The sequence below is a fragment of the Scatophagus argus genome, chromosome 13, assembly GCF_020382885.2.
Source record: "Scatophagus argus isolate fScaArg1 chromosome 13, fScaArg1.pri, whole genome shotgun sequence".
Taxonomy (NCBI): Eukaryota; Metazoa; Chordata; class Actinopteri; family Scatophagidae; genus Scatophagus; species Scatophagus argus.
In genome coordinates this window covers 6,961,948-6,975,371 of record NC_058505.1, presented here as the reverse complement: position 1 = coordinate 6,975,371, position 13,424 = coordinate 6,961,948, and the positions used below count along the sequence as shown (strand labels likewise).

The following is a 13,424-nucleotide window of genomic DNA, read 5'->3' as shown; positions in this document are numbered from 1 at the left end:
CACACACACACAGAAATATGCCAGTACTCTCTTTTCCGTCACAATTTTCTCCATCCTACCTCACTTTCAACCTTTGCCTCTACCCACACTGAATCCACTCCAGATCTCCTCCGCTGTTCTTAAATAATAATAATAAAAAAATATATCTCCATTTGCACCTTACAGAATGGAAGATAATTTATAACACTGCTTTGAGTCCCATAATGTGGCAGTTTTCATTGAGTTGATTGCGGAGTTGATTAACTTAATTATCACCAGAGTGGAGGACTAAAAAGCCCACCAGTCCATCCAATCAAATCCCATTCACTCTGTCTCTACCTTTGAACAGCCTCACAGCTCCAGCACCTAACGCAAACAGCTAAGTGCACATGAAGTGCTTTGAATGGTCCCTTAAAGGTAGAATGCACAGAGGTGAGGCCATTAGAAGGTTGATTTAGCATGTAAGAGCACATTTTGAAGCAAACTTAAGAGAAGAAAATGTGAATTCTGTTATCTGAACCTACGCTGAGGTAGGATGTAGGGCTAAATACGAGTAATGACTGGGCTTTGCCAATGAAATAGTAGTTTGAATGGGCAGGGCTTGGTTCAAAAAGATTGAAACAGCTAGTTGTGAAGAAGTAAACAAAAGAAAAAAGTAATAGATTATTTTAAATGTATATTCATTCTTAGTTGCAAAGGGTTTAAAGTGGAGAAATGAGATTCCATTGAGATCAAGTTAGCCTGGGACTGTTTGTTAGAGGTAGCTACAGCACATAAAATATCCCCATAAAAAAACACAACTGGTCATTTTTATATTTATTCCATAAAATAAATACATACATAAATAAGCAGGACTGTTAGTTACACTTAGGACTATTTCTCGGGTGGGTGCACTTCAGTTTTCGTTCAGCTTAAACAAACAAGATTAAACATGGCAGCTAGTGAGCTTAAGAGGAGGAGATAGACAGGTTTTCATTGTTGTTTCCTTGTTTCTAGTCTTTGTGCTACAATAAGCTAACTATCTGCTGTCTACTGGCTGCAGTAGCTTAGCTAACTGTCTACTGGCTGCAGGCTCATACTTTAATACACGCACACATCAATCTTTTCATCTAACTCTTGGCAAGAAAGTCTATTAAAAAATATCAGAAAGAACAAAAGTTTACTTATAACATGTTGATGAATAACAGACTCGTAAGCATACCGGTCCTTCAGTGTTAAAGCGAAAAAAAAAAAGCCTTTCTTGATTTAAACAACCTTCGCCGAAGCCTGAGGGCACAGAATCATAACAAGCAAAAGCAGCGATGGACCAGAGAGAAACAGTAAACTGCGCTTAAAGTGTTTTGCTGCCTTTTGAGTGAATTTCAAGGCTGATGCAAACCTGCTTATGGACACAAGACATTAGCTCGACTAATGGTTTGAAGTCTTCTGCGAAGTCTGTGAACCTGTCAAATTTCTCTTAGCTGCTGACAGCACTGAATTGTCACCGGGCAACTCATGCTTTAAATACACGCAGACTGCAGCTGGTAGGAAAATACAGCTATAGGCAATCTGTGGCCTCAGAGCAATCATAAGCTTTCAGTCTCATCGCTTTGGATTAACACCCCAGACATATTCAAACATTATTTTGTCAATTGCCCTCAATTACATGTTTTTAATTAAAATGATCACACGCACAAAAAAGTGTTTTACATTATTCCTCTAGCTCGTTCAAAAAGAGACTTCAAACGCGATTCTTTTACAATATTCATGAGTCTCTAAGATCCTCAGAGCCTTTTAAGAGGAACATGTGGCATAACTGCTGGCAAATGCTGGTGGAAACGTCCCAGGCCAGAAAACACACTCATGCTGAATTCAAAACAGCCTGATAGGCAAGGAGGGAGGAGGAGGGGTGGATCCATCTTAGCACACTTAATGCTCCAGAAATTAATGCTAAATAACATCTTCATGCATCAGTGAATCTGTGAATGCATTCCAAATCATCCCTTGCATGTTTTTCCCTACGCAAAGACGTTTTGTTTGTCTCTTAAGGACTTAGAACAGAGAAGTGAGTGCTTGACAGTGATGTTTTTTCTGCCGCATCCTCCCGTGTTGCAGAGGTTCCAAGTGTAAGTATTTCATGGAGCCTCTTTGGTCCTTTCACACTGACTGTCAGGGGCTTCAGAGTCTGAATTCTCTGGAGATAAAGAAGCGAGGAACTGGTGAAAGTAATCATTTTAGCACTTCCTCTCTCCCTGATCTCTCCTAGCTGTCTAAGGAGAAAAGATGAAAACTCGTCATTCAATATGACAAACACATATGGGATGTGAAGGATGCATTCAGGCCATATTCACTCTCCACTGCTTCAGTGTTGCATTGCAGCATTTTATCTTTCGCGAGTTGTCAGCGTACAACCCAAAGCATCCAACCTCAACTGTTGTCAACATAGGTTAAATTTGTAGACGTCTTCATCGACGCGTCGCCTTCTGCCTTATCATACTTAAGAGACAGACACGTCTCAAACCGAGTCTCAACCTATACTGTCTCCCTGGAAGAAAATACATCTCCATAAGAGAATAAAATATGGATCTATAATAAGCCAGTTTTCTCCTTTTTGCCTCATTCTTTTGAATGACAGCCAAACGCATTACAAGGGAATAAATGTGGACTGAAATCTAATTACATTTTTATACAGTCTAAATTTACGAACTACTCTGCAGTGCAGGTATGGGTTATTTTCCCTCTTTCTGCTGCTTTATGAGAACATATGCAGCACAAAATGTGAGGCTTTATCAAAATGCCTCTGTGAATAATATAAATGCTGAAAATAGTGCCTAAAATCACTCAATGGCAAAGCCACTGGGGGCTTTTATGGCAAGAATAATGATTATAGCTGACCTGACTTCTACACTTTTTCCAAATTGTCAGCTGCAGACAAAGAAACATCATTATTACAAATGTAGAATTTCCAGAAAGAAAAAAATAATATACTTAATCAAAAAATATCAAATAAAAATTGCATGAGGAACGGAGAGTCAAACTACGTTGTGGCCAAATGGTATTTAATCACAGAACAAAATGAAGTTATCTCAGACAAATGATGAAAATCAGCCTTAGAAAAGAGGATTGTGTAGATTTTTCAGTTAACATGATGTGGTTGTGTAATAACAAGGCTGTGCGGGCACCTCTGTCCTTTTTAATAACATTTCTCGCCCTTGTTCATTCTTTTGCCTGCTTGCTCGCAGCCATAAATTACTCAGCTAATACCCCAGCAGCGGCAGCTATTGCTGAATCATTCAAAGACCTCAATTAGCAATTAAGAGCTTAATGAATAGAGGTCCTTACTGGGCCATATTCTGCTCCCAGCCCAGAGGAGCCCAGTGGAATCTAATCTCTCCTGCAGGACTTGTACAGTAAATACTGGCTAACGGTGCAGAGAAGACAGAGAATAGCCTGTTAATGCCCTCATATTATGAGCAACTTGTCCTGCTCACTACAACACACATCCCTGCATTTTCTTTGAAACTGTTTTGCTGTGGGTCTAAACATGGAAGGTTGACTGTCAAGCAATATTCGTATATTTTCCTCTGTTTTCTACACCCCATTACCTTCCACATAATACCTGTCTTGAGTTTGAATTGAGGAAGGAGAGTGAAAAATGGCAACAAAAGGAGAGAGATAGAGAAGCAGAGAGGGGAATAAAAGGGAAAAAGGGAATGAGAGAACTTCAAAAAAGAAGGTGGGGAAAAAGACATTTGCAATGCCAATCATCTTCAAGGAGCTTAGAACCTCGGACCAGAATATCAAAGATTGGAAATGCAGGCATACATCATGCGGTAGGTATGTACTGCGAGCTTATAAATTATTACTATGACTCCAGCCTTTTATATTGTCATTCTATCAGGCTTTTGTCATTTATATATTTTCATACCTTTAATTTGACTTTTTCAACTGTAAGGCTGTGCTTCACAGTGTAGGAGCCCACAGGTATACGGTTATACAGAGCTCCTGTATAGAAAATACATTCCAATTTCCATTAGCTTTATCTCCCCACCACCACCACCCACACCCCATGTGAATTTATCGAGGCTCTCTGAAGCGTGGCGGCTGAGGGCAGGCGATCACGCACCTAAAATGAGTTGTACTATAATCTGATTTGAGCAACCTATAGCCTACAGACCAGCGATGACAGCAGGGAGATAAAAGCACAGTGTGACCTATACGGTGCGATGGGATGAAGCCATATCTCTGCAAGACATATTATCTTGCATCTTACAATAATAGCAGGGTTGATTATCTCTGTAATCAGGGCATTTGTGCATGCTTTCATTACACATCAGAAAACCTTATCTTTGAGGTCAACGTATACCTGCAAGCTTTTGTAAACAGTTAACAAAGTGATACACAGCAACTTAGTAGGTGACTTTGATGGCAAACAGCCCTCAAGATGCTGCTTCGTTAATTCCACAGGGAACTATTTTGCTTCGGAAATTCTGTGTTGCGTCACAGTATATCAGCTTTGCTGCCTTCCGAGTATTCTTGAAAGGCTACTCTACTTTATTTGGAGACCTTCCATTCTCCCACTGTGGAAAACACAAAGGATTACTTCTGCATCAATATGTACATATAAACTAAAGAGGGAGGAAAAAGACTCCACCTGCTGTTGTAGCAGGGGAGTCCACAGCTCCGCTCGAGGGCATATGAACATATGCCATGCTTTCCCATATCTCTTGGCACGGACATATTTCTCCATTTCCTTAATTCTCCTCTTGTGCGACTGCCAAATATAGCATCCGCTCCGCTAGGCTAAAGTAACTGGGTCACTAGAGCTGCGAGTAATTAGCTGATTTCTGCTTTATGGCACCAGAAGGCTGCAGAGTGAGGTAATGATGTGAGGGTCAAAGGTCAACGGTAAAAGTAGGCAAGAGGTCACACATGAGAGAGGATTATTCACACAATCCGCAGATTTGATGAAATTAATTAAATGTATGCACGAGGCTGAGCTGGGCTTCAGCTGCGTATCAATTTTCCTTACCGTGAATGCTAAAAACAACCCGAAAAACTGCTTATACTTTCATTTCAGGAACAATTTGCAATTTAAATGAAAAGGTGGGCTCTGGCATTAAACATTACAAGCTGATAATGTGTTCAGTTTAGGGTATACTGAAAAAGAAACAGATTTTGTAGACTCTGTGGCAATAGGGTGAATACATACTACATCAATACTGTTTTTTACTAAACATAAAGCTAATTTGAATGCAAATGTACATCCACTTTAAAAAGGAACAGGAGGGATAGAGAAAAGAAGAGACAAAAACTTGAAGAGAGGTGTCGGTTTACAGCCATTGGCTGCCTGGTTTCTGTATTTCTTCATCATTTCATAACAGGAGCACTTGACAATATAATGCAATTCAATTTGGGATATAAAAGATTCAGTTTAAGGATATGGCTGCCAAAATTTTATGCTTTATGTTCAATAAATTCTATGACCAAAAGACCAAAACCAACAATTCCTGAGTCTGTGGACTATGGAAGTGTTTTCCAAATTTCCTCCTCTGGTGTACCCCCACAGACCTATCAGATGAGCTCCAGTAACCCTTCATAAACCACCAATCACATTCAAAATGTGTTCTAAACTGGAGGTTATTTAGTTAACAATGTATGTTTGTTTGTTTGTTTTTTCTCAGGCAAGCAATAATGATGCTTGAGTTGTTGATTCTTAGTCTTGGTCTCTCAGGCCTGCTCACTTGTTAACTGGTTTTCATGTTCTCAATCTTGCCAGGTGGCGTCTAAGTGTTACAAGTGACACTAATCATAATACACTAAAGGTCATCCACACACTGATGTGTGATTCCATTTGTGTGTTTATTTAGCGTGTTAACACAAATATGTGGATTTGTTTTCCTGATTTGAATTTAGCTGAGTTTTTCCACAATTTTTCCATGAACTCTCTTGCAGCTGCCTTCATTTGTTGTCATTAAGCAAAATAAACCTCCAGTCCGATTCAATATTCTAGTACTACAACAACCACATCCACTGAGCTCAGAATGTTTAATTTTTGAGATGGTGTTCATACAGGTCTATGGTAAATTTGGCTACTGTACATAGTTTTTCCCCATTATTTTGCTGAATAACAACATAAATACCTGGTGTATACTCATAGATCCACCTTCATACTTTAATATGCGCTCTGGCTTTGCTATGAAAAAGATTAAATGAATCCTTTTAAACTAGTTTAAAATATACAGGAACTCGTTCTGGAGGAAGTGCATTAATTTTGTTTCTTATCTGGGGTGCAAACCTCTCCTTTAGCCTTTTGAATGTGGGGGCGCAGAGCTTTAAATAGCTCCGAATAAGACAGGTGCTGTGAAGAGGGCAGGGGTTAGTGAGAAGACACATCCAGACTTCCAGGCAAGAATCAGCTCGCTCCAGCTGCCAGAGTAATAAAGTGTTGGCAGCTGTCCATGGTGCTGAAATCAACCGCTATCTCTTTGAATGGAGAATAAAAGGAGCTGGCCGTGGTGCTGAGATACTGGTGCTGCTAAGCTAATGGCACATCTCACAACAGAACTGAAGATCAGGTGCATGCGCATATACTGTGGCTGTTGTTTATCCAAAATACTGCTTTCCAGTGGCTGAAAAGACGGCATTGAAAAATGTGCTGAATATGACTAATGCAGGCGTCGAACACGGCGTACAGATCCAAGAATAGGAGATCTAATAGGGAGCAGTGGGTATTGCCACATGCATAATGTAACACAGAACTCCACCGTGTGAGGTGGATGTCATACATGTGTGTGCTTTTGAGCTGTGGTGCTTTTTTAATTTTTTTTTGCCACAGAAAAACACAAACACTCACGAACATCAAGTTTCTTTTTGGTTTATCTGACTCACTCATCTGTTTTTCTCACCAGTTATCTTTCACATGCAGGGTTATAAAAAGAGAGAAGCAGCTCCCCTAATCTGTTCTTTGACCTATAGTTTGAAAGCTGGAGCAGCTCTAAAATGTTTTTCATCCATATCTCGTAGAAGATGGACTCTGTGGTGCGTGGCTTTTGAGACAGCCCACATCATACACCTGCTAAGGGTCAACGATCATCCCGGCCCACAGGTGCAGAAACGTAAAGACAGGCCTCGACTGAACAGAGACAGATTACTAACCGGTCCAGAAATGCCTGGCTAAACTTTATTCCTTCCGTCCTTCCTCCTCTCTGGGCTCATAGTGATTCAGTGCATGCATATACAGGCCAGCTATTCCAGACTCAGCCTCCCACTCCATCCCTAGTAAGAGATAAGTATTGTTTGCGTAGCAGCACATTTCATGCTCGGCTTCCCCCACCTGTTCGCTGACCTGCAAAGTCTGAAGGCTGGAATGGCTGTCAGATGCTTTCACTCGTATCTTTTGAGGATGATTGAAAGGAGGTTTTGTCCTGGGCAGTTTTTGAAAAAGCATTTCTTTTAGCAGAGCAAACAAACTTTGGTCAAGGATTTTAAAGAGCAGCGGTCACTTAAAAGGGTAATGCCACCTTTTTTTTTTTTGTCATTTAATTGTTAATTGTGTTTTTTTAATTTGTTGCCTGCAGCTTTGTGGGTGAGTTCTGGCTGCGTGTCAAGGTCAAACTATTAATCAAATCTATCAGCCTTATTTGCATAATGATCTGCTGCAAAATTTTGTCTTGGCCTTAAAGACCTCTTCCAAGTCCACCACCACCTCCACCTCCACCTATTCATTCAGCCAGCCCAGTTTAAGTTTCCGAGCTTCTGTGTGTGTGTGATGTCTGACTGTGTCCGCCAGCTATCACTCCCAAACGAAACAAGGTTTGTGTGTGTGTGTGGCAAGCGAAACAGGGCGGCGGAGGAGCACAGCTGTGTCTGGTTCAATTGGCAGGAATCTGTTGTTGCTCCTGTTTTGCTTTGTGCTCAGCAGTGATTTGCATTCATTAGACTTGTTTGCAATTTTCCAAATTGTTGTCACTTAAAGACAACTTTGCACAATCCCTGCATTCTCTTTAGCACTTTTCTCTTTCTCCAAAGTAACGGCAAAATGGGTTTAAGACGGGAAATGTCTTTAAATGTGACGTGCTGTTTGATATGTGTTTCTGCTGAGTTCTGAAGACAGATCTACTACATTAAAAAACCATTATCGACAATTAAGTACAAATCCAGCTCTGTCCGAGACATCTGAAAAACAAAAAGTTCCCATTTGCTCGTTAAGGCTGCATAAAGAAGTACAAAGAAAATGCCAAAACAAACTCCAGCAAAGTTAAATTCCTCACCTATTAGAAAAGCAAAATCCTCAAAGATGAAAATCAAAACTGTTGTTTTTGCGCCCCCGGAGACGTACAGTCTCCAACACCAGAGAAACACTGCAAGATCAGAGAAAAGCACCAAAACCACATCAAAACAAGCCATGATAAAGGAGCGGGAAAAAGGCTGAAAATAAGGGGAAAAGGTGGGGATTATAACAAGTGAGCTCGGAAAGAAGCCGCTTCGGGAAGAGAAGAGGAAGAGAGAGAGGAGGGGAAAAAATATCAAGAGCGTCCGCAAGCACGTAGGGATATTTCTCAGTAGATGTCGCCGGAGCAACAACACTCAGCATCCAAGATTTAAATCACTGCATGCAGAAAACGAGAAAACATGTTTCCCATGTCGAAACACCAAGACAAGAAAGGAAGAAAAAGAGGATAAAAATATGCTTAAGAAAATGGCAGTGGAAAATGTACTCACCGAGCGGGAGTAAAAGGTTTCAATTAAAAAGAAATTGGGCGTATGGCGGTGGTGTACTGGTGCTGTGCAGGCTTGTATATACCGAGGCTCTACGTCCCTTTTGCGCTCTCGATCGCTGCCGGTGGTTGAGTCATGTGACTCGGGATTGGCCAGAGTTTTTGAATCAGTCCGAGCTTTTCTCTTGTAGCGACACGCGAAGGCATCCAAGGCTGCGATAGATGGGAGCTTTTCCGCTAATGTCATTGACTTCTCTTCTTCTCAGTCCTATACGAGTCTCTCACAATCAGGGTCCAGTCAGACTCCTACCCGGTGTCTCCCACGGTGTCAGAGGAGGGTCCCTATGGAAGAACATGTGGGTTATGCTCTTTTCAGGCAGTCACTAAATGTACATATATAGACAATCTCACACCTGTCTGAATTCAGACATTTTCTTTAATAACTTCATTAATATGTCAGAGGGGATCTGTGATTTATTATGGCTTAATCTGGGTGTCCTTGATATGAAAAAGTTTATTATCCCGGACGTGTGCTGGCCTGGTCAGTCAGAAATGTAGAGCAAAGGCTCAATAGGGAGAGAATTAAAAATAAAACAAACTTTTGTTCTGGACCACAAGATTATGTAGACCATATATTGGATTCCCTTAATTTAAAGAAAATCAAATATTATCTCTAATTACTGTAATTCGATACTTAAGTGGAAACTATCTCTGTTTGGTTTCCACCAAATTAGATTACAAAATACTGTTTGTCCGCTGTGCTGTCATTCAGCTTTGCTTGCAATGTTTTGCACTAGTGGCCACTTTCGGTATTGCAACAGAAAAAGTCAAAACTGAGCAAGTGGAATATTCAGGTGTGCAGGCAGCAAGTAAAAGTAAAATACAGTGTACAAAAATACTGCATTTTGAAAGCACATAACCGTTACCATCAAAATATACTCCCAGTATCAAAAATAAAAGTACTGATGCAGACAGACCATTTCAGATAACTTTATATTACTGTTGTTTTATCATTAGTGCTGCATTAATGTGTAAGCATTATTAATGTTGTAGCTAATAAAGTTGGAGCTGATTTAAATCATGTCATATACTGCTGGGTATCTTAATCAGTAATAATACATAAGAATTTATTAGCAGATTAGATTTTGTATCAATTGATCTAAATCTGCGAAGTAATCAATGTTGTCAAATACAAGTTGGACTAAAATGTACAATATCTGCCTCTGAGATGTACAATAGTGCAGTTGAAGTATAAAGGAGCAAGAAAAGAAAAATGAGTGTAAAGTACAAGTGGCCAAATCTCAAAATTAAGTGCAGTACCACTTAGTTACATCCTGCTGCTGGAAATGTTGGTCATAATCCGTCGTTGCAAAGCAAGTTCACTGTGGGTTAAATCTGAACCTGAAAGTTGGTCTTTAAACTGTTGTCAGTGTTAACAGGAAACTGTTTCAGAAATATTTTACTCTAGTTCTAGTTTCTTGTTCCAAATAAATCTGAATTACCTGGCAGTTTGTTTAAAACCTTGATCATCAACGGGGGGACAAGACTTGGGCAGAGTTTACAGTTCACTTAGTATTGGGCAATGAGTTCACGTACAGCCCACAGGTGAAAATAAATACTGATTGAGCACCTTCCAAAATGCTGAGATAACTCCAGGATATAAAAGGTGCAGTTTATTTTTAGTCTGGAAAACTTAAGGCTCCAGCCTGGCTTGTCATCATGTTTCATTTGATCTCACTCTGTAAGGTTGACAGCTCCAGGATTCCTACTCGTTCTTGACGGAAACACGAGTGGTCATGCTGTCAGGCAGGAACAGAAGTCTTTGCTGTTGGCTGCAGCTTCTGCCAGGCATATGAGCAAAAGGTCTGCATGGATCAATGACTTCTCAAGGGGCTGATAGGCACAGACAGACAGATACAAAGGCAGCACGCTTCCTATCGTGTCTTTGTTTTCTTATTACGAGGATGAATTGCTTGATAGATTTTGGCAATCATGGGAGCTGCAACTATCAGACATGTTCTTGTGCTCTTGTGAGTTTATGAGGTGTGATTTCAGGTGGTGTTAAACTCTGTGTGTCCTATGCTGTTGTTAATTGTTTTTACTGACAAATAACCACTTGAATCACCAGGGGCTGGTTCAAAGTTTGGCTAATTTGAACGTACTGCTAATGTTACAGGTTCTCAGATTGGTAGCTGAGTAACGAAGATAAATTTCTGTGAATACTGATAAAAGTAGTGAAGAAGAGGCGTGTTCAGTTTGTCATCCAGATTGCGTCTTTATTTCAGAACAAAGTACTCAAATTCAACAATATTTTCTTCAGTCCATAAACATGACCCAGTGCATAACAAACCATGAAACTATTTATTCCATAATTCCTCACATAGCGGTACGTATCACACCCACAGCTACCTTTCATCCTTTCATTCGTGACCATAACCGACTGAGACGAATGAGCGAGAAGGACTCACAGCGCCAAACAGACCTGGATCCAGAGGACTCGTGACTGTAACTGAGAGCCAGTGGTTACAGCCACGAGTCCTGTGGATCCGGCTCTGTTTGGGGCTGTGACTCCCGCATACTCATTTGAGTCAGTCGGTTACAACTGGGCTGAATCAGCTGTGGTTCGGGCCATGCTGAAAGTTTTTCTAACCCGACTCTGTCTGCTCCCTGAGACCCCTGATGATGAATAAGGTAGCAGCCACTGCTAGTCCACGTAATTTATGCTATTTGTTGCAACCGTTTCTTGCTAACAACTACTTAGAATGAATGGAGTAAGTTGTAAGGACAATGAGTGCCACAATGTAAAGTTTGAATTTACATGGGTTGTAAGCAGTAATGTTACATTACGTTTATTTAATACCTTCTTATTCCAAAGACAAGACACCACAAAGCAATCTAACATGCAGCTAATATCTCTTGGTGTAATGTTGGAGGCAAACATTCAACAGTACTATGCTCTGCTCCAATCTTTAGTCGGAAGTGAAACAGAAGAAGAATCAGCTTTATTGACAGTATATATATTTTTACATACTCACACTGAATTCGTCTTCTGCATTTGACCCATCCTTAGTTGAACACACACATGCAACACCCGGCAAATTACACGCAGTAAAACACACACAGGAGCAGTGGGCAGCATCAACAGGGAGCATATTGGGGGCTTAAGTGACTTGCTCAAGGGCACATCAGCCGGCTAATGGGGGGGGGACGGCATTTTTCACATTAATCACTCCACCACACCCAAATTTTTCCTGCGAACCGGTGACCCTCCGATCACAAGTTGGTTCTCCAACCTCTAGGCCACGGCTGCCCACAAAAACAAGCTGTCAGAAGTGGGATTCGAACCCACGCCTCCAGAGGAGACTGCGACCTGAACGCAGCGCCTTAGACCGCTCGGCCATCCTGACGCACCATTTGTGATGTGGAGTTGGGTTTCACCAGCAGGTTCTTGGTGATACTGACTCGAGGGACTCTGGTTCTGGACGTACTCTAGTCAGTACACTGGACCGGATTTGCCACGACTACCTGCAAGACCAGACTCAGGTATCCCTCGCCCGCTGTGCGGCAGATGAACAAACTTCGGCGGGATGCGATTTTAAAGTTTCTAAAGTTCGACATACACAACCAAAATACTGTGAAAACACTCGTTAGCGCCCAGCTAGGCTTTGGGATGCTGGCAGGATCACTTTAAACAATTACTAACCTGTAAATACAGATGTAACGCAGCACCTGTAAGAAAGAGGCGAGCTCCGTCCGGATGACGCGGCCGGAAGTTTCCCCCACAAGCAACGCGGGGTGCAACTACTCCCATGACGACAGTTCCACCTGGGCGCTGCCTGCATTTATCGCTTCTTTTTATAGCCCTAATGACAAACAAAAAAGGGTAATAAATGTTCAGCTAATTAAATCTAATTAACAACAAATGTGGTTACCCTTTTTGGGGATGCCACACTAAGTGAGATTTCAACAAGCTGCTACAGTGTACGGCCTGTGTGTAAGTCCTTAGTAATCACTAACTAGTTTCAAGTTAGTACAAGAATACATCCGGTTTACCATTTAAACTAGTTAACACTTTAATTGGCAAATCAGTTGCTATAAAAGATATGCAACACCCTTAAATTATGCAATTGATTAACTGTGTAAGCTGAAAGTTGCTGTATCTTAACAATGTTTTCATACATACATCAGTACACAATTTTACCAAGATAAACAGAATTACACTGAATAAGAATAGTAAGATAGAAACACTGTTGCAAAATATAAAGAAGCGAAAACTAAAAATACACCAATGAATTATTTCCCCTTCCTGACATTGCGTCAAAAATACTGTTTCTCTAGTAAGCTTATTAATTATATTGGACAATATCATGCAACTTTTACATACGAGTGGACAGTGATTCTCGACATAAAAATATTGAATATAGTTGTGTCAATGGCGCAGCCAAGTGAAATCACAAATTTGAAACTCAATCAAGCTAAAACTCAATCCAGCTGTCTCAAAAACCAGCCAGAAAAAGCTGATGCTGAGCCTGATTTCAACATTGCATGGAGGCATCACCAGCCCTGTTAAGAGAATATGTTTAGTCTGTGACTTAACTTCAGCTAAAGCCTAAAACTAAAAAGAAACACGCCACTGTTCCCTCAGTGTCAGTCAAGGTTCTGAGCAGATCCAATTCCACCATTCATCTCTATCCACCTTCCCCCAGCTCGACACACATGGTGATTCTTTGGCTGGGATCCCAAGCT

The 13,424-nt window shown here is 40.9% G+C and overlaps 1 protein-coding gene and 1 non-coding gene across 3 annotated transcripts in view; both read right to left on the bottom strand.

Annotated features, from left to right (window-relative positions):
- The window catches only part of LOC124069956 (RNA-binding Raly-like protein), a 38,700-nt gene extending 26,261 nt beyond the window's left edge, over positions 1-12,439 (bottom strand). Inside the window, exons 1-3 of one of the 2 annotated variants that reach the window (XM_046409500.1) lie at positions 12,382-12,439; positions 8,683-9,020; positions 8,232-8,321 (exon numbers count right to left, since the gene is read on the bottom strand). The gene's annotated coding sequence lies outside the window, so the exon portion shown is untranslated. The remainder of the gene's footprint in view (positions 1-8,231; positions 8,322-8,682; positions 9,021-12,381) is intronic. The other variant, XM_046409501.1, reaches the window with a different exon arrangement.
- trnal-cag lies at positions 12,003-12,085 on the bottom strand. The gene has a single exon. It is a non-coding gene; the product is annotated as a tRNA-Leu (tRNA).
- Positions 12,440-13,424: the final 985 nt, after the last annotated feature.